General features: G+C 39.7%; 1 protein-coding gene and 1 long non-coding RNA gene across 4 annotated transcripts in view; both read right to left on the bottom strand.

Moving 5' to 3' along the window:
• The window catches only part of LOC144034927 (uncharacterized), a 55,277-nt gene extending 36,578 nt beyond the window's left edge, over positions 1–18,699 (bottom strand). Inside the window, exons 1-3 of one of the 3 annotated variants that reach the window (XR_013288325.1) lie at positions 18,408–18,699; positions 16,076–16,139; positions 6,392–6,868 (exon numbers count right to left, since the gene is read on the bottom strand). This is a non-coding gene — a long non-coding RNA (uncharacterized LOC144034927). Of the gene's footprint in view, positions 1–6,391; positions 6,869–7,043; positions 7,404–16,075; positions 16,140–18,407 lie in introns of those variants that run through there. The other 2 variants (XR_013288323.1, XR_013288324.1) reach the window with 2 other exon arrangements.
• Positions 18,700–19,009: 310 nt separating this feature from the next.
• The window catches only part of arap2 (ArfGAP with RhoGAP domain, ankyrin repeat and PH domain 2), a 140,036-nt gene continuing 131,281 nt past the window's right edge, over positions 19,010–27,764 (bottom strand). Inside the window, exon 35 of the transcript XR_013288322.1 lies at positions 19,010–21,620. The gene's annotated coding sequence lies outside the window, so the exon portion shown is untranslated. The remainder of the gene's footprint in view (positions 21,621–27,764) is intronic.

Here is a 27,764-nt window from a genome sequence, read left to right as displayed (position 1 = left end):
ATGAGGGCATTTTTCTGAGTGAGTGAAAAAGTCCCTGCAAAGTGAAGTAATCACAGACAAATGGTCCAATACTTACTGGGGGGGAGGGGTTTGAGGCTATGCAAATCTAGGGATTTGGGCTTCAAAGCCACCTTTTCTGTCATTCAGAGTAAGTGCTTGCATTTGTCGCAATTAAATATTATTTACTCATACTAGAGATTTTACATAAACATGTATATACGATGCAATTAAATACAGATTCAGTCATTTATTTAATTCTTAATCTGACTAATTACAGGTTACAGAACTATCACAAGCCTGGGAAGAACATGCAAATGCCACACAAGAAAGCCGGAGTAGAGATTCGATCCCCAAAGAAGCGCGGCAGATTTTGCTATCCGCTGCACCACCATGCCACATTTGGATAATTACATAAATAACATCACATCTCCAAGGCAATTTCTTTATGGTTGGACGGGATGGGGGTTGTCTCACGATGACTTGTAACTCAAAGTAATTTAAAACAACAAGTAACATAACTCAAACTAATAAAAACTAGCAAACTTGCTCTGAAAAGGGATTCAACCTAACTGAATTTGAGTAACAACATAGACTCAAAACGAAATAAAAACCTAACTCAAAGGGGAGGAAATCTTATAAATTTGTGCTGGTTGAGGATCAAGCCCATCTTAGAAAAGTTATTTGGAAAATAGTTTTCACTCCAAAGTCAACTGTGTGTAGGGCCACAGGTGCACCAAATTGCCCATGACAGCAGTCTGGTATGAATGTCTAAAGTTTGTGCGCGCGAGTAGTTTCAAGCTGTCAGCGGGGTCCCTCGGGGACACTTTCCGCTTGTCTTCCTTTCGTCTTTGTCGTTTCGCCCGTTTGCTGCACTCCGCACCTAACCTGGTGTGCTTCTCACGGAGAATGAGCACTTGGGTGTGTGTTTTTGTGTCTTTTTCATGACACGTCGCCACGCATCACATGTACAGCTCTCTCGTATAAACACATAATCAGGTCAGGGTGTTTGAATGTGTCTCTGCTGTCTGCCGCACGTCTCGACGCCTTTGAAGCGGACGCCCAGATGCCGCGAGATGCTCCGGAGGAGGAGGAGGGAGTGCAAACATCAATGGGCTGAGACTTGACATGGTCTTACAAATGCACATATACTGTAAACACGAGGTTGCCCGGGCTACTGGGTTAGAAGCAGAGGTGGGTAGAGTAGCCCCAAAAAAATTCTCAAGTAGGAGTAGCGTTACTTCAAAATAATATTACTCAAGTAAAAGTCAGTATTCGCTGAAAAGAATAGTCAAGTACTGAGTAACTGTTCAACTCATTTGCTCCCAAAAACGTATAAATATGTTCTATTTGAAATGTTTTAAGTTTCCCAAAGTTGTATTTATAAGATTTTTTTTTTGTTTTTGTTTTTTTTTTGCCTCTAAACTGCATAGAACGGGTGAAGCAGTGGTAGTAATTACATAAACGGCCAGAAGGTGGCAGCAGAGTATAAGAGATCAACCAGGTAAAGCTGGGAAATAAGCCGATTTCCCCACAGTTCTAAACAGATTTTTGAATAATGATGAAACTTTGCTCTATATTCTAATGCTAATTGCTGCAAAATGGAAACAGATAGAACTATTTTATATATTATATTTTTTTCCTGATGAAAGAGGAGACTGCAAAATCAGTCAAAATCCAGTAAAACAGCCGTAAGCGAAGGGGGGCACTTCAGTGAAAATGGCTGCCAGTGAATGAGTTAAACATGAAGTGTAAATTTATTTTTATTTTTTTAAACAATGTCATCAGACGGACAAAAACAAAATGATGTGCAAATACTGTCATCTTCAAACCATAAAAATAATAATAACTTTTTGAGCTAAATTTTTTTTCAAAAGTTACTCAAGTAAATGTAACGGAGTAAATGTAATTGTTACTACCCACCTCTGATTAGAAGAGTGCATGACAAAATGAAACTTTCCAAACAAGTCTGTGGAAGCAACAAACTTTTTAGTCCAAAGGGAGTATGACATATTGTTAAGCTCATACTTTTTCATTCAGCTAACCTTAACCTCATTCACTGCAATTATAAACATATTCCTACTGCAATTATTGTTTGCTTCATCAAAACAGCAAATCATTTCTACATGCTATAAACTGAGTGTCATCAGCTTCTTCAAAAAAAAATATGAGTGGTCTCACTTTTTACACTTCTGAACAAGACACGACTCATTTACGAGACACTAAACATTTTACCAACTCTTGAAATGAAATGACAAGTGTGTCCTTGGGGGCCGTCTCAATTTCAAGTGTCACCGTTTGCAAAAAGCTCGGAAATTCTCAACGACGTGTGTACGAGCTGATCATGATTCTTCGGATGTCGCACCGCTGTGCACTTGGCGGCCTTTGTGGAATACTTGCCATCTCACACATTTGGGGGAACTGTGAAAGGTGACTTCATACAGCGCAAAGCAGATCTCGATTCTGAAGACGCCGGCGTGGCGTTCATATCAAACAACAATACAGCCTTATTTCCTCCATCTCCTCACTCTCTAATTTCCTCCCTTTTGGGCTCCCTCCTTTTAGTCCCCATTAAATACGTCATTGTATCAACTGCAATCTACATATGAAATGTAATTTACACGAAATTCATTCCTAGCTTTCATTTGCGCATTTGCTCCCGTGTGTAATATGTTTCGGCGGAGCAATGCCATTGGTCACCATCTGGGTGAGTGGGAAAGGCAAGCGATATGTATTAATTTCACGTTAATGGCATATGAGCTCGGAGGTAGGGGTTGGGGGGGGCTGGAAAACATGTAATGGAGGAGCACAGATGCAATAGTAAACGTTTAAAGAGGCGTCGCATTAAAATAAACACCACTTCAAAGCCGAGGGAGGAAAATAAAAAGTCGACAGATGCACAATGGCGATAATGGCAGAAGAACGTCATTTTGAGGGACTAAGTGTCATAAAACATACCCCCTATTTTAAAAATAACCGCATCTGGTGCTTGATTGAGCCACCAAGTCGTGCCCCGACAAATTTGAAACTCCCTCGAGTCCAAAGAACATGTTTCATGACATGCAAATGCAACGTGGATCATTATTTGCAGTTCAATCGTGACAACAGCCGAGTCACCGTGCAATTTGCATTTGTTGATTGTATCTTCAGGAGGGAAAATTCTAATATGGCTTTGATTCGTACACATGCGACAAACTGCAATTTAGTATGTCTAGTCATACTGGCCAGTTATTTTTAGGATACTTAATTGTTTAATTACACAGCAATTAACTCATTCACTCGCAGCCATTTTCACTGAAGCAACCCCCTTCGCTCCTGGCTGTTTTATTGGATTTTGACTGATTTTGCAAGACCCACAGAATATTGTGTTCTATTGCTATAAAAACATGAAACCTACCAAAACAAAGATTAGAGTCCCTTCTTTCATCAGGAAAAAAAAGAAGTATAATTTTATCCGTTTCCGTTTTGCAGCAATTAGCATTAGAATATAGCGAAATTTCATTATTATTCACAAACCCGTTGAACACACTAGGGAAAAGAGCTTTTTGCAACATGGCCCAGGTTGATCTCTTATACTCTGCTGCCACCTGCTGGCCATTTTGGTAATAACTACCATTGCTTCAAGTGTTCTCTTCAGTTCAGAGGCTGCATCAAAGCCTTCTGTATGCTCTAGCATGAAAAAAAAAAAAAAAAACATTTATACATTTTTGGGCGTAAATGAGCCATTGGAGGATGTTTAAATCAGGGAACAGTTGGATTCAAATCGAGTAACATAACTGCAAAGGACAACATTTTAAGACGCACAAATTTGAGCAACCCGTGTTCCATTAGACACTTACCTGAGATTTGAAATGGTTCTAATGAGAAAATATTGCAGAGATTGCTTCCTTTTAGAGTCAAAGTGCTGCTGGAATTGCACGAATAAAACTAATAAAAGCATAGAATTGAATTATGGTGACACTGAGTTCCACTTAATACGCTAGGGGGAAAAAGTGCAAATCTTCCCATGACATAAGTAACTTTGGTCAATCAAGCTATTATCTTCTGAGTTTCCAGGTGAGACTCCTTGATTTCAATTTGTCAAGAAGCCAAATATACCTAAATTAAATCCTCTATCAGTGCAGTGGCTTGTGGTCTTTATTTTTACGGGCACTCTCAACAGCCTGGATTTACTTTAAGCTGCAGGGCAAGTTTTGGAGGGAGCTATTATGTAAAATGGAAAGGGGATTTACTCACATTTGTTTGTGCCTTATTGCTTTTTTTTTGTATCCCTGAAAGTAATTAAAGCCTGACGTACCGTAAGTGCACGTAAAATGTCATCCAATCATTCCTGCAAATGTGATACTGTATATGAATCGCTTCTAATTCTAATTACATTTGAACTTTCCATTGGAATGGATTTAAAGGCAAAGTGGCACTGTCATCAGTGGCCTACAGCAGCAACCCCGCTGATGGACATTGTTAATTACCGAGCCTCGACACTGGGAGGCTTTCCCGCAATTTGATTCATTCTGCTGCCAGTGGCGTCCCGATTCTGCCAAAGGCCTGTTTGATATTAGTCTCCTTGCCATAAGCGTGACCGTGCAAAAGGTGCAATTAGTGTTCAACGTGCATGATTTATTCATTTTTTTTTATAGAAAGTCGGAGCAGGGAGTACACATTTTGAAGTAGCTGATTTTTACAAGTGTTTACACCACAGTAGCTAAGGATTGCCCAAAAAAAACATGTTAAGAAAAGCTGTCAAAATTAACCGAGCAATCGACAAGTAATCGATTATCCAATTAATCGACAACTATTTTAATCGAGTAATCATCTGGAGCCATTTTAAATTGTCCAAAACCTCTGATTTCAGCATATCAACAGTAATTGTTCACGGATTTCCCGTAGTCCTTGATAAAAGAAAACTATCTAATGTGATTGATCAAAATAAGACATTTGCCAACTTTGGAAAAGAATGGCTGAACCGGTAAAACATAGAACATCAATAACCCTTTTTTTTAATCAATATAATACAAATACGAAGTACAAAATAACCACCAAATACTAGTTATTAAACAGTAATCAGGGGGAAAATGCTTTATTTAATACTTCAATGCAAAATTAAAAGTAATCAAATTACTCGATTAAAGAATCGATTAATCGACTAATTTGATTCGTTTTCGAAAATTATCCGATAGTGGCAGCACCAATGTTAAGAAGTTAAAAGTTGATTTACCCAAACTCTTTTGGCAGTTGCGACGGATTTGGATGAAAGGGACCCCCCCACATTGTCCACCACTTTCAGTCACTCTCTGCATTTGTTCCAAAAAAATGATCAATCATCATTTTTTGCCAATGTTATAACAACACATTGCAGGTCTTATAAATAATATATTTTCATGCTTCCATGGAGAACATAGAGGGAAATGTTGAGCACATCCATCTTACACCTTTTGCACATTTTGCTTTATGCACAGAAACCAGTCCAGTCCACAGTTCCACTACCAACCAAACGACTCAATTGACAAAAGGATATAAAGCCTTTTCAAATTAATATCACTTTTATTCCTGAACCTACATGTCCCCTTTAAGCCCTCATGGGTGCAGAACATGCCACAGACAAGGAGGAGGAAAAAAAAAAAAAAAAAGGAGTTAAGTTGTTCTTATTTAAAAAAAGCACCAAGGAGTGGAGCAGCTGGTCATTTTTAGAATGTCACCTCGCTTGGCAGCGACACAGATGGGACAAGGATGTTTAATAGCACTGGCACGCAAATGTGATTACTGTTATTGTGGCAAATTTTTTCATTATCTCCAAACGAATGAACTGATAGGAGCCGTCGTAAAGAAACTAGTGGGTGCGTTTGACCCATTTTAAGCATCCTTATGCCACTACGTTGTTATTGGAAACTTTGATGATGACCACTTTGATCATACACGGAGGTGGAGACGAGCTGTAAAAAGTTGATGCGAGAGACGGAGGCGGGGTTACGTCGACCAAATGGTCAACCGATAAAGCTGACCAACCGTTATTCCTGAGGTTAATTTTCAGCACCAATAGTGAATACTGGCCTCACAATATCACATCTCCCTCTATAAGTCCAGCCACATTTAAGAGTTAATCATTTTTATCGCCTCAAATGCAGAATGAAAGCTTTGACATGTATTCTTTCTTCTGTCCAGCTCTATTCCATTAATTAAACTCGAAATAACAGCTTTACAGAAGTCATGGCAAATTGTACCTGACATTGTTCATAGCTTGATAGTTCTATAAAAAGTACATTGAAACAAACAAAAGCCCCAGAGTGGCATTTCAGATAAATACTTGTTTTTCCCAAAGGACATTACAAGAAACAGGTCAGCAAGGAGAATATGCAGTGTGTTGTGTTGACAAAGATTTTATTGTTCTGGTCACATTTTGAATGTAACTACAAATTACAGTAAGTCTTCCGCAAGTCCCAAGTTACACAGAATGCAAACAAGCCGATTCATTTGCTACATATTTAAACAACAGGGGTTTCTTTCTCATCTTCGCAACCGTATGTGCATTAGAAGCAGACATCCATTGTTTCATGGAGTGGCACGAGAAATTGCCGAGACCGATTGGAACCAATGTACCTCTTGATGCATGACAGATGAGATGAACACGTGTGTCATAACTTTGTAAGATAAAACAGTGCCGGCAAATAAATCATTGGTGTCATTTTGTTTGAGAGATGTGCAAGGAAGAACGTCCGCGTCACTGTATTGCAGCAGTCTGTCAGCTCGTCATTGCGTCTGTCTGAGGGCTCGGTTTTGTAAGGGGCGGACTCTGGATTTCTGATCAAGAGCAGTGAGAAGCGCAGAACGCGGGTGCTGCCATGCGTTTCCACTGTCATCTGAAGTGCCACGGCCCCTAGATCAAACAGCATAGCAACATTTAGCAACCTCGGCCTCGGCCCCCGAAAGCCTCGGCCTCGCCTCGGCCCCCGAAAGCCTCGGCCTCGCCTCGGCCCCCGAAAGCCTCGGCCTCGCCTCGGCCCCCGAAAGCCTCGGTCTCGCCTCGGGCCTCGATTCCCAAAAGCCTTGGTCTCGTCTCGGCCTCGATCCCCAAAAGCCTTGGTCTCGTCTCGGCCTCGATCCCCGAAAGCCTTGGTCTCGCCTCGACCTCGATCCCCGAAAGCCTTGGTCTCGTCTCTGCCTCGATCCCCGAAAGCCTTGGTCTCGTCTCTGCCTCGATCCCTGAAAGCCTTGGTCTCGTCTCGGTCTCGACCCCCAAAAGCCTTGGTCTAGTCTTGGTCTCGACCACCAAAAGTCTTGGCCTCGTCTCGGACACCAAAAGTCTTGGCCTCGTCTCGGTCTCGTCTCGACCACCAAAAGTCTTGGCCTCGTCTCGGTCTCGTCTCGACCACCAAAAGTCTTGGCCTCGTCTCGGTTGCAATAAGATCAATCTAGGTACCACAACAGACATTTCTTAAGCACGCGATGTCATGTTGGTCTCATCTTGAGTACACTACACTATAAAAAAACAAAACAGTAAGCACACACCATTGCAGTTGCTATTATAATTCTAAGTATAAGTAAATAATATATTTACTAACAGGGGATTAGATTGGGTGATGCAAGTTCAACCTCTCATGAAACAATTGAGCTTGGACCCATTCAGTGTCGGGTTTTGGATGGTGCCGATCGGCTTGGATGCAAAATCACAGTCGTTACGGTGGTTTGTGCGGAGGTGAATGTGACAATGAAAAGCTCATTGTCAGGAAAGCCAGATGTTAGACGAGCCAAAGATTTGTTGAATATGGACATGGAGGACGCAAAAGCGGCCATTTGCTCTTATCCTGTTCTCCTTTAGTACTCTTTCAATGGGCCAGACTACCAATAACCAACAATGGTGGCAATTTGTTTGGCACGTGCACGCTCATTGTCATCCAAATTGTGCGTGCAGGTGCTGGGGATACATACACCGCATGATTGGCTGCCGCCCGAGAAGCTCTCACTGATCAAAGCTCCTCACTTGGAGCTGAAAGGGAGGTCAAGTCCCTTGAAGCGATCCGCCCCTCCACACCTCCCTCTTCTCCACCCACACCCCTCGTTTATTCCGTGCCGTTGCTATAATACCGGTCATTTGTGCAACGTGGCGTTCAAAACCTATCATTTCCAAGGAGCCGCTCCTTGCTTTGCGTGTTGGCCGCAGTAACGTTTGCAATATTTACCCATGCAAGTATGGCTGAATTGCAGCGAAAATAGTTTGATAGCAATTTCTCTCAGTAAAGTCTAATTGGCAGCCAAATTAGTACTCATTCACTCGTCACAAGGTCAGGATTCCCCTGAAGCACGCGCTCAAAAGAGATGAATTTGATTGCCAGTTTGTAAGATAAACCACTCCATCGTGATGCACCTTTTTTGGATGAATTTATTCCAGACTTTCTGCATTCGTTTTTTTACTCCCCAGAGCAATTAAATGAGGTTGGTGCCACAACTCCTACGCATCACTTTCATATCATATACTGTACATATATACTCTAATTTCTTGTTTTTTTCTGCTTCTATCCAAGGAATAGGATAAATCAATGGCACCTAGTCTAAAAACAGGAAGACGACTCGGAAAGATATTGTAGGACTTTATTTATCATCCCAATTCATACACAGTGTTTCCCACACCATGTTAATACTTGGGTGGGCCACCCAAGTAAACTGGTGACCACCTAAGTAGATTTCAAGAAAATTTCATAAAATATATACAGCGCTGCTCAAAAGTTTGTGAACCCTACAGGCATGGTCAGACTTTTTGTATAAAATATTAAAACTAGAAAAATTCCCGCGGAAATTTTGAATGGAACTGCTGACTCTTGCAAGGTGGAAAGACGCATGTATGTAGTACTTGTAGCAATAGTAGAAGTAGTATAGTAGTAAGTAGTAAGCAAGTACTTGTAGTAGTAGTAGTAGAAGTAGTAGTATTAGTAGTACTTGTAGTAATTTTAGTAGTAGTCAATTGGCTAAGATGGCCGCCGACCCGGGTGGGCGAGGGAGAGAGTCCTTGGCGTACGTAATTAATTGGCCAAGATGGCCGCCGCCCTGGGCGAGCAAAGTGGCGAGAATCCTGGGCGTACCTAATCAATTGGCCAAATAACCTTATTAAATATTTAGTCATACCCAAATCTATAAATTATTGAAAATAAGGGACTTGAACAAAAATAATGATAATATTGTCATTCATTCTTGAACAAAAGTTGTTGATTTAAGAAAAACTCAGATTTCATGGGTGCAAAAGCATGTTAACCTCTCACTTAATCGGACATTGCACCTCCTTTTGCAATGAGAACTTCATCCAAACACTTTCTTTAGTGATTTATCAGCCTTTCACATTTACTTTGGGGGGATTTTTGCCACTCTTCCTTGCAAAATGCAGCCAGTGGAGAGAAGTTGGATGGGCGTCTAGCATAAACTGCCCGCTTCAGGTCTCGCCACAGTATTTTAAAAGAATTTAAGTCAGGATTTTAACTGGGCACATCCAGAACATGAATCTTGTTGTTCTTCAGCTATTCCTTGGTTGTATTGCTGGAATGCTTTGGTTTATTGTCATGTTGAATGGTCCATCGTCTACCAGGCTGTAACTTCACAAAAGACGGCTTCAGGTTATGTTCCAGGATTTCACAATATTCCTCTGAATTCAAGATTCCCTGGACTATGTGGAGTTGTCCATGTCCTGAGAATGAAAAGCCATCCCAGAACTTTCTCACCACCCTGCTTCACTCTAGGGTGAAGGTGCTTTTGCTGGTATGCAGTGTTGACTTTTCACCAAACATGACTGTTTTAGTTGTGACCAATTTTGGACTCATCTGTCCACAGAAGGGACTTCCAAAAAGCTTCAGTGTTGTCCAGGTACTCGCTGGCAAAGTTGAGATGGGTAGTTTTGATCTTTTTTTGTGAGCAGCGGCTTCTACCCAGCAAGCCTTCCATGAAAGCCTTGTCGATTGACTCTTCTTCTGATTGTTGAACCATGCACATGTGTCCCAGATGCAGCAAAAGAGGTCTGCAAATCCCTCGATGTAATGTTCGAGTTGGCTTTTTACCTGAATTATCATTTTTCTTGTGGTTCTTGCTGATATTTTTAGAAGGTCGTCCACTTCTAGGCAGGATTGTAGTAATTTATATATATAGTATCAAGATACGTATTGAATTGTCTTTTATTGGAGAAATGCAGCACACACCTGCTCGTTTTGAAACTTTTGTTGTGTTTGATCAAACCTGTTGGAATTTTTGCCACCGTGCATCTGGCTCGCCGTACTGCCCAAAAACAAACAAAGCTTTGCTGGCTGATGCGGCAGAAAATCCAAGACCAAGGCCAACTGGATAAGACGGATCTTTGTTCGTAATGTCTGCATGTTAATGGCAACAGCCGTTACTCCCTGTCGCATGAATCCCTCGCCATACACAAATACACCCACTCATACATCACCTCTCCCTTTTCTTTCACACCCTCATCCATTATTCACAAGCACATTTTTATTGACTAGTGTTTTTTTTTTTTTTTTCTTAAGCAGCATACTGCCTCTCTATGCAGATGATACCGTTTCGACTGGGAGCGATGCAGCTGCATTAAAATATGTCAATACCAAAACGCTCACGATCATTCATGTTCCGGAAAATTAGACGACGACGATATATATTATATATATAAAATATATATTTTTTAAAAATAAAAAAAAGAGAGCAATGATGACATGTCAAATCGAATGAACAATACTGATCTCTCCATAAAAAATAAAAAAAATTAAAAAAAGAATAAAGACATCCCGGTTGCCTCGAAGGAATATTTTCGCTTCGGTCGCCTCAGTTGTTCGCACCTTTTTGCACTCATTTCCACACTTGGCAAGGTCACCTGTATCATTTGCATTTTTACAAAATTGCTTCTTTGTTGAAAGGACCCTGATTTGTATTAAAGTGCTTGTACACAGCTGAATATTCAGCACCATTCAAGGGTGAAATCAATAAATTCCTTCAACATTACACTGGAGGTGATATACAACGGCTCAACAGCATCTAAATTATTGTCTGGGGTTGAGCATGGAACATGTAGATTACAAATGCACGAGATGGCATCCTTGAGGAAACTTTTGAAGGACTTCCCAAAGCGTGACATCATAATTAAGCATCTTTTTTTTCTATACATAATATGTTGTTCTGGTTAAATTAATTGAAGCCTTAGGATGCATGAATTAATGCGGTGTGTGATTTAGCCCAATAGGAGAAAGCATTATTAACGGCAAACTGCAATCCAGGACGCAGACGCGAGTATAAATACATCTTAAAACAACGTTCGTAAGCTGATTATCTTTTGAGCGTCAATGGGAATTCCAAATCGCTTAGATGAGCAGGTTCTCGCCTGGGCAACGGCGATGTTTGCCGCTGATGTGCCACAGATAGCACAGTCTGCTTATCAGCTCCAAAGATATACTTGTACATATATAGATTTAACTTCATGCTGCCTTTTCCAAATCTGACGTCTAATGCTAATCTGCCCCTCTGCCAAAACTTCCTAAAACAAAAACAAGACCCATTTTGAGCCACGCCGTGTAGCGTTGTGTAAAATAATTTCCGTGGAAAACAACAACGCAAGCGAGGTGGCAGCCTGCTACTTTTTCCGTGCTTATCAGAACAGTGAAGTGAAATAGCACATTGATAAGACACCTGACTTGCATGACACGATTCATTTGAGCATTGTTCGCTGAACTGCACTGTCTGAGGTCACACTGCAATTAAAGCTTTTAGAATTCTCAAAGTGAAGTAGTGAATCATCACTTGACAGCTGAAAGCAAATCAAAAAAAAGAGAAATTAAAGGTTCTTGGACTGATTTTCCAACACTGATGAATGCTGCGCTACTTGGATGGTCCAGATGGACGAAGTTCCGGATGCTTTGTCCCAACGCGGCTGCGCCGTCAGCAAGAATTTGGCGCAGTAATCTTTTGGACTGGCGTTGTAATCGAAAGAACAGAAGTCATTTCAAGCTGACAATATCTCAGGGATCGGCAAATCTATGTGTGAGTGACTGGGTGTGAGCTGTGGCTGACAGCAGCTCACATATGAGAGTGATTATGTTTTGCTTTCACCCAGCATGAAACAAACGGCGGAGAAGTAGCATTTGGTCGAGTGGCCCTCGCTTTGTCGCAACACCCTAACTATGGCCTTAGGTCGACCATAATGGATTTTTTTAGGCTGACGCTGATTCCGATAATTGGCAGAATTTAATTCCAATAACCGATTAAATGTCCAATTAATTAAAAAAAAAAAGTAATGAATAAAATAACTGTCAGTTTTTTTACTCGTGACTGCCAGCCACCTCTGGCCCAAAGCGCAACTGCAGCATCTGTGTCAGGCTCGTTCATGGTGCGCGTGCGCGACAGCCACAGTTGACAAACGAAGACGTGACTTCAAAAGAGGTAAGAAAAACTCCGCCCCTGCCCTCCCCAAAGAAACTGTGTAGTGTGCAGGGTCCGCACACTCTGCTATAAAGGGAAGATAAAAGCTGATAGATGCTGTCAGAGTAAAACAGTCAGGGCTCTTCGTACTCATCTGTGCATTGGTGGAGCATGCATGAAGTAAAAAAAAAAAAAGCTTTAACATTACCTTTTTAAATGGCACAATGCACTTTTAAAATAATAAATAAATGACAGGCAGAAAATGTATTTACTTTACTTTCAGATATGTTCAACTCTTTGACTGCCAGACGTTTTCAAAAACGGGTTGTCGCCAGTGCCAGCCGATTTAAGCATTTTGAGTGATCTTTCAAGGTCCACAGAAAATGTTGTGTTTGGACTATGGAAACACACATCCTACCAAATGAAAGGTTGGACTCTCATCTTTCATCAGAAAAAAAAAGTTTGTTTCTACCTTATTCCGTTCTTCAGTAATCATAATAGAAAATGGTTACTTTCACCGAAATTCTCTGTTTTGAAACAAAAAACAGAGAAAAAGAACTTTTTTTGTGACACGATGTTATTTCATGCACTCTAGTGAATTGTACACTTCTTTTTGTCCATGAATGATGCCACAAACACCTAAATAGTGCTTTACTTCTGTAAAACGCTTTCACCAACAATGAAAAAGTGTTTTTTGATTGCAAAATGCGTTTATTTCCATTCAACAGTGTAACAATTTGACAAAACAATTTCGCAAACTATTTACAAATGTGTGCAACTGTGGTACTACTTACAATTATGTGGATGTTTCAAATACAGTTTTTCTTTTTGTAACGCTCTCCTGCGTACAAGGAGACGCCAGGACTCGCACACAGTTTACTTTCACTTTCGCATTGGTCCGTTTTGCGTGCAAACGTTACACTTTCTTGACGGCCTTTTTTTCCGGGGAATAAAAAGCAAGTAGCAGACTGTACACACTTCCTCCGATGAATATGCATTGGACTCGGGGCACTCTCCGTCGTCCAATCGAACGTCCGCATGTGCGTGCTCGGTTGCGCTCCGCGTTACGACACCGTCATAGCCGCCGCGTCAGCGGTTCCAATTTCGCCGTCAAGCTCGGATTCACCTTCATCATCATCGATGATGACCATCGTCGTCATCAATGTACTCTTTTAGCGTTGGTCGATGCCTTTTGTCTTGTAAGTGTAGAGCTGCTTGCAAACGCTCGCCATTGCCCGTTCCCTCCTCCATCTAGCTCCATCTAACGTCTTCTACTGCCGCGTCAATGCTTTCCAACCACGGAGTCACCATCATCTTCATCATCGATGATGATCATCGTCGTCAACAATGTGCTCTTTTAGCGATGCTTTTGGTCTTTGAAAAAAACGGCTCTGGCGTGAGCTCCTCGCGACCGGCCGCCATTTTTCCTTTGTTTTCCATTCTGATCTCCTGCTCGACGCTCTAGCTCCGCCTCTACTGACGCCCACCCGATCTTGTCAAAAGAGAGTCATCGCTGCCCTCTAGGGGCCAAAAATATTTAGGCTCACGAGACCTGCTTAAAACTTTCAGGACAGCTCCGCAAGCCTTCCCAGCACCCGTTTCAAAAAAAATAAAAAATAAATGGGAGGACCTCTTTTAACGTCTTTGGCGCTCCTCCGTAGGTTTTTGCAGAACGTCATTTAACGTCTTTGGCAGTAAAAGAGTTAATTTACAACAGAGTAAAAAAAAAAATAATCGGCAAAAATATGCCACTTTTTTTGCTGATTTGTCGTTTTGTTTTTTGGGGCAGGAGAGTGGGTTTGAATTAAATGATTTTGTCTTATTAAGATATGCAAAAAAAAAAACAATGAAGCAGCAACAACAACAAAATCTGCCCATTTAATCGGTCTAGATAAGATCAATGCTTAAGAAGTGTGGTCCACATGTTTGCATCTCATTATTTCATTGCGTGTGTTTAAAAAAAAAAAAAATGCATGGGAAGAGAACCCTCACAAAAATAATTGCACATTAAATTGCAATCAAATTATATAGCCAGGATCTCAGCGACGGAGATGCTTTGTAGATACATATCAGGAAAAAAATGAAATACAAAAACAGCATGAGCCTAATAATTTGAAACACAGCGTCTATTCCGTCGAGATCAATTGTTATTTGTTTAAGATTTGTCAGAGATGTAAAAGCATCCACAGCGCTTCTAATAATAAATAGCAGGGCCTAAAAATACACAGGTATACCACCCCTCGCTAACCACAGGGACCCGGCTCCTCCGTCCGCCGAGACCGCTCGCTGACTAATGAAGTCGGGAAGCTTAGAGCAATTAGACACATCAAAGCTCAAATCTGAAAATTAATTAGGCCTCTCTTCTCGTTTGCAAGGCGCATCCGCTTCATTAGCATGCCGCCATCAAAAACACGCAGGTGCCCGTTGTTGACGCCACCACCGCATTCACAAATGTTTGCTCTTCATATATTTGGACAATTAAGAGAGGTAAATAAACAGAAGCGTTCAAGTTGAGGTGAATGCTGTAAAGATCATGCTGGATAAGGCTACAAGCCAGCCCGTTATGGTAGGCACGGGTTCGATTAACAACAACAACATGCAGTGCCATACGCGCGCCATTAATCATTAGCGTGCATCAAACGCTTCTTTAGGGTGCGATACATCAAAAAGAGGCCCTTGTTACCGCTCGGATGAAACGAATACATTGACTGAACTCCGTGGTCCTTCTCCGAGCGCCATTATCCGCCCAATTTGTTGTTGTGTGTTGTGCCAAGCCGCATCAAAGCGTGGCCGATCGCGTGCTCTAATAAAGAACTACTTCAAACATGCGTGCTCATTATCAATGACACCCCGATTTTAAATGCCAGTATGTAAATGACAACCCTCATCAATTTTACATCCAAGGAAGGAGAATGTAAAACATATTTAATTCCCCAATGATGAGACTAGTTTCAAGAGTGCTGCTTTTAAAGTGGAAGTCAAACTGAAACATTTCTTGACAACGATATGTTATATGTGACCTCACTAGTCCAAACATAACATTCTGATTAATATTACGGTTGTGGAATACGAGTTATGAAGCAAAATTCTGCTGTTTTTATCCATCTCAGGGGGCGGCCATTTTGCCACTTGCTGTTGAGCGAAAATGACATCACAGCTCAGCTTCAGAAAACAGGCGACCTGTGATTGGTCGTTGCCTGCGCCTTGAACAACTGTGATGTCATTTTCACTCGACAGCAAGTGGCAAAATGGCCGCCTTCTGATATTGATAAAAACTGCTGAATTCTGGTGTCTGGTCGGTGCTGGATTTCACTTTCCTTTCTTTGATCCTTCCTCGGGTCTCCTGACGGCCTCACAACTCTGGCTGGAAGTGTTCGGTTTAGGTGAACGGTATGGGATTTTTTAATAGGTTTTAGGTGAACTAATGAATACACACACACACAAAAATAAATACATAAATAAAATAAAAAATAAAAAAAAGAGCAATGATGATGGCATGTCAAATCGGTAAAATTACCAAATGAACAATACTGAGCTCTCCAGGAAAAAAGAAGAAGAAAAAAAAGAAAAAAAAACTGCTGAATTCTGCTGCTTTAACTAACACAATATTAACCAGAATGCCATATTTAGGAATAACGGGACGAGTAAGTCTGTATGCACTCGGCCTCAGTTTTGAGTTTTGGGGTTCGACTCCTACCTTTTGTGTAGTCTGCGTGTCCTCCCTGTGCTTGCATAGGTTTGGCCCCAGCTCAGCCGTGACCCTAACGAGGACAAGCAAACAAACAAAAAAGGATGAATGGACAATGAGTCAACCATACATAACCTCTGATTGATTTGTTGTCCGATAGAAACGGACGCCTCTTAACCTGTTTCTTCATGGAAATATATTAATCATTTCCCTCAGCCTTCCGTGCTTTGAAAATTGATGTGGCGCAATATGTTTCCCTCCAGGCTGCACTTTGATTAATGAACCTTACACAGAGTACGCAAGTCACGTCCATCTTGTCCAGTGGTGTACTTGAGTCGATTTTTCACGCATCTGTACTTTACGTGAGTATGTATTTTTCTGACATCCTTTAACTTTGACACCCGACATGACAAAGGCCAAAAAAAATAATACATAAAAAGTCAACTTCAGTTGAAATCTTGGTGGGAAAACAGCAGTGACGTGAGAGTGTGAGCAAGTGAGCATTACAGACAACAGCAATAAGCTGTAAAGCCCCAGTGTGTATTTTTAGCGCCATCTAATGGTGAACTAATAATTCTATGGATTTCAATAATATGCAAGAAAAAATATGTTCCATCACATCAACGTACATGTTTTAATATAATCATAGGTCTAGTCATCACTAATTATATTTCATGGCTGAAGTCTCAACTTACAAGAGGCTAACATGTAGCAACGTGGTCACTTATTGCACACTAGGGCTTTAAATTATTGATAGTCTGTATTTAATGCCTGACAACATTTAAAGTCTTTTGTTGTTTCGTTAGCTATGATGATGTCATTTACAGCGATCTGGTGGTTACAGTTAACAGCTACTAACAATTACTGTTAGCTAGCTTTTTTGTTTGTTTTACTGCTAGCTAGCCAGCTCACCTGCTAACACACCACTCCCACCTTTCCTGCTGTCGTTACTCTACTGATAGCAAGTCATGGAAGTCAAGCTTTTCCTAACTGTAGTAAAAAGCTATATATATATATATATATATATATATATATATAAATAATAATAGTTTTGCAGTAACATGGCAATAGCAAAAAAAATTGAATTTATCGCTAACCTTGTTGAGCTAAATACGAGTACAGTATATAGGCCTATTAATTAAATGCTTAAGGTAATCTTTCGAGGAAATTCAAAATCAATGCAGGGGACAGGAACTGGGGAACGACAATAGTTTTGCACCTCAACACAGTGGAGGTCCCCCCAGGAAAACAAAGTTCCGACCTGGGGTGGGAGATAAATCGGGCCTGAAGACAAAGCCTATATTTCGTTGCGCTCTAATCTGTCTCTCCCAGCCCTGTAAACCATTAAAAGCCAGACAAAGGCAGTTTGGAGCCAAGCACCCTATTGGGAGATCTTATTTACAGTGGAACTGACACTTTCGCCGTCCGTCGCCTCCATCTTGCTCCCGCGCTTCCTCGTCCACCATTTTATTCCCTCCCCCCGACCCCCTCTTCTCATTCGTTTCCACTTCCACCGGCCCTGGGTGCTGTGGGCTTTTAATCTCGGGCAGCTGAAATTCCATCTCTCGGCAAAGCGTTCAACTTCCTGCTCCTGACCTGGCGTTTAATGGAACTATTGTGCAGTGCGAGGCACATCCCATTATGGGTGAGAAACATGAGGACATTTTCGCTCGCCACCATTAGGGAGGCCGTTTTACCCGACAACGCCTCCCCAAAAAAAAAAGCTTCTGACGAAAATTGGATTTGCTACCACCTGATGGAAGGGTTGAATTTGATGGAGCTATTTACTAGTTTAACTTTTCATTTAACTTTTTTAACACATGCTGATGACCCTGGCAGTTTAAATTTTTATAATCATTTTAAAATGTCTATTGTCTAAGATAAAAATAAATCAACATTTTTGCAAACCTGAAAAGTTGTCCAGTAAACATTTCCTTAAAGCCATTTCAATGGAGTTAAGAGTGTTTTTAATGCATGTTGTTTTCTGCCAAATGTTCTCATTCAATTTTGTAATGAATAAAAAAAAAAACATGATATGTCGTTTGTTTCTTTGTCTAGCAAGCGTCCTCAAAAGAAATAATGAATTTAAGGGGATATGAAAATCGATGTATACAGCTAAAGCCTTCACTAGTTTAGAATTAAAAATAAGTAATTGATTCATTTCACCTGTTTTAATAACTTTCTTCATATTTATCGCAAAAAAAAGTGATACTTGGAATCGTTTTTAAAACATCTTTCTGGTTTCATGTATCAAGCAGGCTTTGAAATGTTACGCACACAATATTTAAATTTGAATTTCAGGCTAATTTGCGTATCATTCGGAGTCATGAAGCTTCCTTACCATGTTCGATTGATTGAAGCCACTCTCAGGTTGATGGCCGTCAGCTTTACTTGACACTACTAAGCCACTACTACTCCAGTCCAGTTCAAGTTCCTCTTCTTTCATAATGTCTTCTTCGAAAAATAAGGTATTTTATTACTGCAATAACGTGCTTTGAATCATGTTAAAGGCACACATGCCACGGAACATTCATTTCACTTTTGACTTCCTACAACAGGTGGCTGTCAATTGCGTGTGGTGCGTTCAGAGAAATGGGAATTTCTAACTTCATATTCGAAAAACATAACGCCAAACTGAAACGGAAGACTCCCAAAATAAAATTTAGATTCGTGCATGATATCAATAATAAACATTATGATTTTTTTGAAAAAATATATTTATTTAGAACTGTTATCTCTCAGTCTAAGCAAAAATATTAACCTTTTCCTACTATTAAATGATCTCTTGAACGTAAAAGGAGGCGGGACTTCCGGCTTCCGTGTGTCACAAACTTGCGCTGTTTCCGTTATGTTTTTTTTTAATCTTTATTTTAATTCACAAAAACAAACATCGCAACAGTAAAGTTATTCTTTGCATGAATGAAAACAACATAGGGAGATTGCCAAAATGAACATCAAATATCATAACAAATCAATACAAATATGATTTAACATCACAAAAGCCAAAGGATCAATCAATAATAGAATGACAAAAGCATCCATAATAAGGAATAACAAATTACAGAAGTATGCAAAAATAAATAAATAAATAAATAAAAATTCAAATGAAATGAAAATAATATACAAGGGAGGAAAACACATTTCGATCTTAGACATTACACAATTCAGTAGGGAATTATTTTATATACCCATATTTTTTTTGTGCTTTGGTATCTTTGACCAATTTCAGAGATTTCAAATAAAAACTCAATTCGCTTAGAAAAACAACTAATTTGGGAGATGATTTTCTGGTTGCTTTTCGCGACGTGTGGGCAGCGTTCCGGTGTTTGCCCTTGTGCCCCTCGGCTGCGCGTTCCCGTCGACGCGTGCGAGTGTGTCTGTCTCAGTTGTCCGAAGCATTTCAGAGAGCTACCCTATTTACACATACCTTTCAAAAGAAAAGAAAAAAGTCCGTAATTAAAGCCCAAACGATATATGTCAACAAGATATAATGAGAAAATACGGGGGAAATAAATGCCGCACTTGAAAGTGATGCTCGCGGTATGATTTTTTTTACCACCTCCCATATATTCAGCCCATTACGTAATTTTAATCTCTGTTCATTTGCCTGCCTTGGCATTGTTGTTGTTGTTTTTTTAAGTGCAATTTTACTGCCACTCTTGGGCACTTTGCATTGCCTCATGTCAGGAAGGCACTATAAAAATAAACCTGTCTTTTCTTGCCTCTTAACTACCACCTCTGGTGTGCCTTTGTACAAGATGAAATGTGTTGGCCGGCTTGAATTAAATGTGAAAAACCTGCAGCCCCTCGTTTCGCACGCAAAACAAGCATTAGCACGAGAGTTGTGATGTAGTTGAAAAATCTCCCAGAATGATACACAACCATTGCGGGTGGGAGGAGTTTAGCAAACTTCACATGCATTTTTTTTTTTGTGTGTGTGCATGTGGCTTAATCGCTTTGTGCTAAACGCGTCAAATGGTGGGGAGTGTGATAAGCAACCTCCTGGGACTGGTAAGGGTCTGAAGAAGCCCCTGTAATGAATGGCTGGAGCTCTGCTGATGCTCGGCAATCATTAACAGCCTGATAATTACTCTGGATACCTCGGTGGGTTGCATGTGTGTGTGTGTGTGTGTGATTGAGAGATGCAGGGCCTGGTCGTGAAACAGATAAGCCCGTTGCGTGTAGTTTCCAGTGCATGTGTGGCCTAGAAATGTCCCGCTTTAGCTTTTTACTCATGATCATGCTTACAATTGCAAATATGAACACATCCCCTGCTGATTACTGTATATGTGAAACGGTTTCTGCTCAAATGAAACACAACTGGTCTGATAAGGAAATGTAATGGCAGCAATAGAAGGTTTATTTGAGAAGATATAACAGTACACTTATCATATATTCTTAATCCTCTGCGAGGAGCTGAGACAATTAGCGGAGATGTCCGTCAATACCCCAACATTTTTTTTAATATTAAGTACGCTATTACAGGGTGCTATTTTTCCTCATTAACTCGTTTGTTACCAAAACGTATAAATATGTTCTAATTTAAATATTGCTAGTGTCCCAAAAACATATTTATATGTTTTTTTATGTGTGTGTGTTTTTTTTGGGGGGGGGGGCTAGAGCATACAGAAGGCTTTGATGCAGCCTCTGACCTTTAGAGGTCGCTTAAAGCAATGGTAGTTATTACAAAAAAAAATGGCCAACAGGTAGCAGCAGAGTATAAGAGATCAACCAGGGCCATGTTGCAAAAAGCTGTTTTCCCCAGCGTTTTAAACCGATTTTTGAATAATGATGAAACTTAGCTATATTCTTATACTAATTGCTGCAAAACAGAAACAGATGGAAATACTGTATACTTTTTTTTCCTCAGGAAAGAAGAGACTCTAATCATTCTTTTGGTAGGTTCCATGTTTTTTTATAGCAATAGACCACTATAGTCTGTGAGCCTTGCAAAATCAGTCAAAATCCAGTAAAACAGCCGGGAGCGAAGGGGGTTGCTTCAGTGAAAATGGCTGGGAGTGAATGGGTTAAAAAAAAAAGTCAAATTGTTTGTTGGAGGCTAGAACTAATTCCTGCCATTTCCATTGTTTTCACTGTGGAAATATGATTTGAGATAAGGCTGATTGAAAGTATGAGCGTTATCACAGATCAAACTAAAGTTGCACTAGACAATTCAATCAAACAAATTCCTATTGAACGTCATCCAACGTGGCGAAAAATAAGCAGGCTTATAGTCAATAGTCGAACAGTCCCAAGTGTGGTTGTTGCGCGACAAACCGACAATGGTTTATTTCCATCCAGAAGTCCAAACAATAGACGTCCATATTTCTCACTCAGCCAAGTTAAAATCAACAACGCTGCCTTGTTTTGTTTTATCATCCCAGGCGCTGATGTTTGGCGAGCATCCAGAGTGGCGTTCCCATGATGGAGTGCCCAAACAGCGGTGCCGGCCCGCCCCTTCTGATGGAACGGCGGACGAGTTTCAACGGACTGCGGGAATGTTGAGCGGCGGGGTGGGGATGGGGGGGGGGGGGGTGGCGAAGGCTCCAGCCAGCTGCAATTAAACAGAGAAATGATGCATGAAATGGCAACGAGGAGGAGGAGGAGGGTTTGTGTTAGTCAAGTGAACGTAAAAACAAAGCGATGTTAAAGGCGAGTACGACAAGTCGAGGAGTAAAACACGAGCGGAATATGGAAAGGAAAGGCTTCCATTTCTTGAAACAAAACAATCGTCGCTGGCTTGTTTTTTTGGGGGGGTTTTTTGCTCACGATATTTTCATGTCAACGGCCCTTTTTTTCACTTGTCAAAAAGTAGTAAAATTTAATGTATTTGTTTATCATTTGTCTTATTTATTTATTTATTTATTTATTTATTTATTTATTAGCAATTGCTACGAAAGTTTATGATTTCTGTCTTGATGCATGTGAAGATTGTTACATCTTTTCCCACTTGACTGAATGAGCCGTCGATCGGCGAGCCAGATTCTGTGTGGAAAAAAATGTCCGTCGGAAATTGGTGACAATTGATCGCTCAGGAAGTGAATAACGCAAACAAAGGCAAAGAAAAAGGCGTCATCTAGTAAATCAATTATTGCTATTAGCTACATGTTGCTATTTTATTTCATTAAACAATGTCTGGTTGGTATGTTAATTATTTTTAAGCAATGTTCAATGGGGGAATACTTTAATCATTTAAATCGTATTCACTGCCATTGACGGTTATAGACGTTTTTTTCTATTAGTTTAACTTTTTTTAAATTTTGTTAACAAGAGTATGAAAACCTAGGATTTTTTAAATTGTACATTTAGAACAGATGTAAAACTAGTGATTAATCATGAGTGAAGTCATGCGATTAATTACGATTAAAAAGTGTAATCGCCTGACGCCCCGAATTTTTAATAATCTTTTCTTTTCTTTTTTTAAATCGTGTCAGGCGATAACTGCATGACTTCAATAGTTAACTCACGATTAATCACACATTTTTTGACCTGTTCTAAATGTGCAATAATTTTTTTTCTAGGTTTTCATACTCTTGTAGAAATAGTTCAAATGAATTTTGGACGTCTATAGCCGTCAATGGCAGCGAATGAGTTAAACGTCCACATGATCAAATCTTTTATTTTCATACAGCATGTCTTCGAACAGGATATGACATTCAACAGCAATTATTCAACCATTATCCCCGCCATTAAGAACATTTCCAAACTTGTAATCCCTTGGATTACTTGAAAGACAGATTAACGCGAGGCCTCTTTTCAATATTCATACGCAGGACTGAGAATGCGGCGCACGCTTTGATATCAGATGCGTCATCACGTTCCCGTCCGTCACCGTTTAGCAGCGCAATGAACAAAATTTCAGTTAGCCCAAATGTCATTTTTATTCAGGGGGTACGAGAGGGTGAAAATGAACACGTCTTTTTGCAAGCTTGTTAAAAGTTCATCCATGCTCTTATCAGCAGCCACAGCTGGATATCTACTGAGGGCTTTCCACACACTCATGGAGTGTGGGATTTAGGGCTTGATGGAGGAGGAAGGCTTTTTTTTTCCTTTCTTTTTTTTCTTTTTTGAAACTCTTGAGGTGCTCAGGTCCCAGATGACCTGCATGGACTCAACCCAGCTGAGCTTCCGCCATGCATGTGGGCCCTAATGAGAGGAGGCCGCACTGAATGGGAAGCTGTTGGAGCTTTTATTCGATTTTCTTGATATCCATCTTAACTCATTCACTGCCATTGACAGCTATAGACTTTAAAAAACAAACATTTTAACTATTTCTATTAGTTTGACTTTTTTTTTCTTTTTTTTTAACAAGAGTATGAAAACCTAGAATATTTTTTGGGTACATTTAGAACAGATATGAAATTTGTGATCAATCGTGAGTTAACTAGTGAAGTCATGCAATTAATTACGATTACATATTTTAATCGCCTGATGCCCCTAATTATTAATATTCTCTTCTTTAAAAAAAAAACAACACATTTTTTGTTAAAGAAAATATTATTATAAACTAGGGGCGCCAGGCGATTACAATTTTTAATCGGAATTAATCGCATCGCACTAGTTAACTCACGATTAATCACAAATGTTATCTGTTCTAATACAATAAAAAAATTCTAGGTTTTCATACTCTTGTTAACAAAAGTGGGAAAAAATGTTAAACTACTAGAAATTGTTCAAATTAATTTTTGACGTCTATAGCCGTCAATGGCAGTGAATGAGTTAAGGTCCATGTACTAACATGCTCTTTGCCCTCACTAGTTAAAATGAATTGTAATCCATTAGAGGTAGTTTATATGGAGAGGATGGAAACTAGCAAGTGCTCTTTTAGTCGCTTTATTATTCACTCCCAGACATTTTTAATGAAGCAATCCCCATCGCTCCCGACTGTATTTTGACTGAAGGCCCACCGAATATTGTGTTCTATTGCTATAAAAACATGGAACCTACCTAAAGAAAGATTAGAGTCCACCCCCCCCCCCCCCCCCAAAAAAAAAAAAAAAACACGTGTAAATCCGTCTTTGGGACACTGGTAATATTTAAAATAGAACATATTTATACGTTTTTGGGAGCAAATGAGTTAAATGGCAACAAAATACATTGATGAAAAGTTTGCCTCAACTTGACACCATCACAGTGGCTAATGCTATTTTCACTTCCACCTCAATGTATGAGTAAACCCGCCTTTTAAAGGCATACACACATTCATCGTCATAGTTACAATGGTCTTTATTATTCACTCCCAGCCATTTTTAATGAAGCAATCCCCATCGCTCCCGACTGGATTTTGACTGAAGGCCCACCGAATATTGTGTTCTATTGCTATAAAAACATGGAACCTACCTAAAGAAACATTAGAGTCCACCCCCCCCCAAAAAAAAAAAAAACACGTGTAAATACGTCTTTGGGACACTGGTAAGATTTAAAATAGAACATATTTATACGTTTTTGGGAGCAAATGAGTTAAATGGCAACAAAATACATTGATGAAAAGTTAGCCTCAACTTGACACCATCACAGTGGCTAATGCTATTTTCACTTCCACCTCAATGTATGAGTAAACCCGCCTTTTAAAGGCATACACACATTCATCGTCATAGTTACAATGGTCTTTATTATTCACTCCCAGCCATTTTTAATGAAGCAATCCCCATCGCTCCCGACTGGATTTTGACTGAAGGCCCACCGAATATTGTGTTCTATTGCTATAAAAACATGGAACCTACCTAAAGAAACATTAGAGTCCACCCCCCCCCCCCAAAAAAAAAACACGTGTAAATACGTCTTTGGGACACTGGTAATATTTAAAATAGAACATATTTATCAGTTTTTGGGACCAAATGAGTTAAATGGCAACAAAATACATTGATGAAAAGTTAGCCTCAACTTGACACCATCATAGTGGCCTATATACCTCAATGTATGAGTAAACCCGCCTTTTAAAGGCATACACACATTCATCGTCATAGTTACAATGGTCCAGCATGTGTGGATGGTGACCCCAAGTGGGCAAAAATAATACCTGCACCTCACATGCATATAATGTCAGTAGTAATGAGTAGTGATTCTACTAGTGCACTGGACTAGACAGGAAATAAATGTATTTACATTTTTCATGATGTCAATTTTAAAGCCCTTGTGCAGTACTAGTATGCTCTTTTACGTTCGAGTACAGGTAATTTTTTCATACTAGTAAAACAACTATGTTACTTGTGAGGCAAAACTGTGGACTAGTTGACAGTTGTGTGCTCCTAGTACTACTATTGACATAAAAATTTATTCATATTAACTTCTAGCGCTTTGCTAGTGGTAAAAGTGGCACACATGTCATCTAGTGCACAGGTTTGCCTCACTAGTAGTAAGTAACGTGGTCAGCCTACTAGTATCCCAAAATTCGAGAATAATGAGGAAGGTGAATATTTGTAGATGGACCTTGAGATGGAAAAATAAATGGTCAAACAGCTTTAGGGAAAAAAGGGTTGCACAAGTCATTCTACTAGTGCACTGAATTGCCTTACTAGTGGCAACAAAGAGGCACTAGTGCATGTACCTTAAGCTGGATATCAAGAATATCGAATAAATGCCCAAGCGGCTTTCCATAGCAGTGTGCCGCACAATCCTCCCCAAAATTGCTCTTCCACTTCACCGAAAAATGTTCAGGAAAAAAAAAACTTTCAACTTTCTTTCACAAAAAGCCAAAGCTAATGGTTTGGTTGCGAGGCATGAAAAGGAAAAAGTTCTCTGTGCTTGCGTGATCTGAAAAAAAAAGAAAAAGAATCCAATATGCTGATACCGTCTGCGCTTCATTGCAACCTTTGCGTCACATCACCCTCTTGACAATTGTTTCATCAAAAAAAAAAAAAAAAAAAGTCAAGCAATAAAAGCTCAAACGTGGAGGTGTCGAATTACAGCATATCCGTGACCTCGGCGAACGGGAGCTCTCCATGTCCCACATTCTCATTCGGCTGCCCGCTTTCCATCTAATCCTGCCAGAGGAGTTTAATTTACTGCCAAGAGTTGCTCACACAATTTCTTTAAAAGTACATTTTTATGAGAGCGCAATTCCATTTCATTGGAAGCCCTGTACAGTAAATCCTATTTGCCCGGCGTCACATGCGCTCACATTAACATGACAAAAAAGTGCACGCTTTTGCTCCCCCGTCCAGCATTATTGCCCGCCGTGCCATTTTGATGCGATGCCGCGCCGTCGATGTGTTCGTCGGGAGAGAGAATTTGGAGCGGCGGCGACAAATATGAAATCTTGTGGATATCATCTCAAAAAACATCCCTGACTTCAATAGGAAAGTTTGAATCAACGGCAACAATTCTATTTTGGTGTGGATTAAACACTGTTAAAAATGTCTTATGCACCAAATTTAATATTACATGAGCGTTCCCAGCTAACGTGCGTTTTAACTCATTCGCTGCCAATGACGGCTATAGACGTCAAAAATTAATTTCTATTTAACTTTTCTTTTTTTTTTACATTTTTGTTAACAAGAGTATGAAAATGTTTTTTGTACATTTAGAACAGATGTAAGATTTGTGATTAATCGTGAGTTATTTAGTGAAGTCATGCGATTAATTACGATTACAAATTTGAATTGCCTGATGCCCCTAATTTACGAAAACATTTTAATAATCATTTTTTTTAAGAAAAGATAATTTAAAAAAAAAAAGGGTAAATTAAATTAATCGCATGACTTAACTAGTTAACTCACGATTAATCCCATTTATTTTTTATATCTGTTCTACAGTAATACAATAAAACAAATTCTAGGTTTTCAAACTCTTGTTAACAAAAGTGGGAAAAATAATTTACTAATAAAAATAGTTCAAATTATTTTTTAACGTCTATAGCCGTCAATGGCAGTGAATGAGTACATTGTACATTTCAAAATACACAACATCAAACCAATAATATTTCGTTTTTGGCAATACTCATACATAAGTCGCAAATGGGGGAAAGAGGAGTGAAGTGAAGCTACGTTCAAATCATGCTAGCAGGTTTAAGACTACATTTGATTCCATTACAAACCAGCAAAAAAACACTCCTCAAAATTTGCTGTTTAACTCATTCACTGCCATTGACGGATATAAACGTCCAAAATTCATTTTAACTGTTTCTATTAGTTTAACTTTTTTAGAAATACTTCAAATGAAGTTTTGACGTCTATAGCCGTCATTGTCAGTGAATGAGTTAAAGGTTTATAGCTAACCACTGTGATATTGATGCTAGTTTCATTAGCACATCTATGGTGTTTCACACAACATGTAAGCAGTAAGCTGGTGGACTTTCATATCTGATCAGAAATCAGAAAACGTAAAAAAAAAAAGATGGCAAAATACCTGAAAAATGTCTTAAAATCAGTCATAATTTTTTTTGCCCTCAAGATAAATTTTAAAAAATAGTTGTGGTTTGGTCACGTATTGGCTTCTTGCTTCCAATTTGCATAACAACCCCCACCCATTCCGACATTCTCAGCCAATGACTCGGCAGCTAGGCTGGCTGAAGTTACAGAACTAAAAAGCCTCTTTCAGGCAATATGTAAAAAAAAAAAAATAATGCATTTGTTCTTCTTGATAATCTGATCTCTTACACGAACGGCCACTAATGTGCTGCCCCCTGCTGGTCAGGAGTACGAAACCACTCAACTTGGTACGCTGCCACAAGGCATCCAAGAAGACTTCCCAACTCCAC

The sequence above is a fragment of the Vanacampus margaritifer genome, chromosome 15, assembly GCF_051991255.1.
Source record: "Vanacampus margaritifer isolate UIUO_Vmar chromosome 15, RoL_Vmar_1.0, whole genome shotgun sequence".
NCBI classification, from domain to species: Eukaryota; Metazoa; Chordata; class Actinopteri; order Syngnathiformes; family Syngnathidae; genus Vanacampus; species Vanacampus margaritifer.
This window is presented reverse-complemented; position numbering and strand designations above follow the sequence as displayed.